This window comes from Trichosurus vulpecula, chromosome 6, assembly GCF_011100635.1.
Source record: "Trichosurus vulpecula isolate mTriVul1 chromosome 6, mTriVul1.pri, whole genome shotgun sequence".
Taxonomy (NCBI): Eukaryota; Metazoa; Chordata; class Mammalia; order Diprotodontia; family Phalangeridae; genus Trichosurus; species Trichosurus vulpecula.
This window is the reverse complement of record NC_050578.1, coordinates 153,514,977-153,517,285: the sequence shown is the minus strand read 5'-3', so window position 1 is coordinate 153,517,285 and position 2,309 is coordinate 153,514,977.

The following is a 2,309-nucleotide window of genomic DNA, read 5'->3' as shown; positions in this document are numbered from 1 at the left end:
CCCAAGGCTTCCAAGGTCTCCATTTTGGAGCTAACTACCCTGGGGGCATTCTGGTGGGAGGAGCCCTCTGTTCTCTCTGCCTCCAGGCACAGAGCCTTGAAGGCTACTTGGTCCATCTTTTGTGCTGGGTGGCTTGGTGGGTTTCTGACTGTGTCTAGTTCCAGGTGGAAGAAATCACTTACAGTAGTTTTACGCTGGATTTCTTGATCAATATTTGGTCTGGAGCAAACTTCGGGGTTTTGATGAAGTAGGTATGTAGGAACTGGGCAGTTGGACCCCTATTTAGGAAGCCATCTTGGCCAGAAGTCCCATTTTACAAATGTCAAGTATTAAGGGTCTGTCTTTTTCAGTGTAACAGGGGTGATCCCAGGAGCCTACTTTGAAGGAATGAACAAAAATAAAAGACAAAGGTATGTTGATGTTGACTTACTTTAAGAAAATACGTAGAACTAGACATTGCAGTGATGCCCATCAATTGGGGAATGGCTGAACAAGATGTGGTATACGATGGTGATAATTACTATGCTGTAAGAAATGATGAGTTCAATGATTTTAGAAAAACGTGGAAAGGCTTGCACGAAACAATGAAGAATGAAATGGGCAGAATCAAGAGAACATTGTATATCGTAACAGCAATATTGTTATAAGGATGACTTTGAGCTGATAAGTCATTTTGTTTATTATAAATATCCAAATTAACTGTAAAGGACATATGCAGGAAGACATTGTCTGCATTCAGAGAAGGAACTGATAAATAGAAATATGTACAGAATAATTTTACATATATATACATATACATACCTACTTGTGTCTAATGGTAGCCATCTCAAGGGCAAGGTGGGTGGGGAAGAGAAGAGAAAAAAAGAAATTTACATGATAATTTTGTTGTATATTTGAAAAGAATAGCAAGTTGTGCATAGTAGATTTGTTGTTTCATGTACAATCATCTTTTTTATTGTACTAAGTTATGGAAATGCTTGTTTTATTCCATAAATGAAAAATAAAATCAAAAAGTAAATACACTGAAGAAAATTTGAAATTTATAAAGTAGATAAATCAACAGGTTATGATTTATACCACAAATTTTTTTTCTTCAAAATGCTTCATAGTTGGATTTCTTTGAAAAGCAATTCTGAAGCCGGTCAATTTAAAAATGAGTCTATAGACCAACTTAACTTTGATGTTGTGGCCTCAAGAACTTAAGTTTAGAATGTTAGGAACCAATAGAAATGAAACCAAGTTATCTTCAGTTGAATTAATTGAACACATCCAGAAAAAATTATTTTATTGACCAAAATTAAACTTGTATGCTCCTTTTTAGGAAACATTCACTATGTAAAATGAGATATACTTACACACTAAGAGATCACTTTTGGGGCAGTGCTTTGAAATAAAGGGCCCTCTAGTGTTACTTCACATTGGCTTCTTTTTTTTTCTTCCAAGCTGGTTAGCTGACACAAAGGATTACAGAAGTATATCAGTAAGGCAAGATTCATGACCTGGAGGATGACCATGAATATGCCTGACTGAATCTCAAAATACAAGAAATTCTCTAGGTAGAAGGCAGAGGAAGTATAACATTTATTTAGACACGAGAGAATCCAATCCCAGGACCAGTAATTCCAATTCTGTATAGTGGCCATAATATTCCAAAGCCAGTAAGGCCACCTCAATGTAGCAACAAGGAAATTATAAAATGGTATTATAGCAAGGAGCCAAGTCATCCTGTAACCTTCCCCCCTGGTAGTACCTTTCTGTAAACAATCACTCATGAATCCTAACTCTCCACTCAGCACTCTCTTCTGCAGCTCTGTAGACTCCAAGTTCCTGCTCCTTCTCCTTGGGCTGAATCCCAATTCCTGTAGCTCTCGCTGCCTCAATGTCCTCTTGATATCTGCTTCTGAATCCTGCTGCTCTCAGTTTTGCTGCTCTCAGTTCTGGGCTCTCTTTTTATACAGTCCTAGCTGCATTTGTTTGACTAGAACTCAGTGCACATACCACTAGCTCTGGTCTTAGCAACTCCCCTTAGGGCCTGGAGGGCTTCACACCCACATTGGCTTAACTAGCAAAAGGGTTTGGGCCTGGGGCCTCATACCTAGTTAGTGAAAGGGTGGGCCTGCCTCTAATCTGGCCTCCCTTTGTTGGCCCCACCAGAGGCCTATTCAATGGGTGGGAAAGATCTTTCACTTACTGACTGGCCTTTCAAGAAGCACAAAATCTCACAGTTAGAAGAAAACTTCCATTAGACTTCCCGTTAGAAGCCACTGAATTCAGCCCTTAACAGATAAGTGATCATCTAGCCTTTGCTT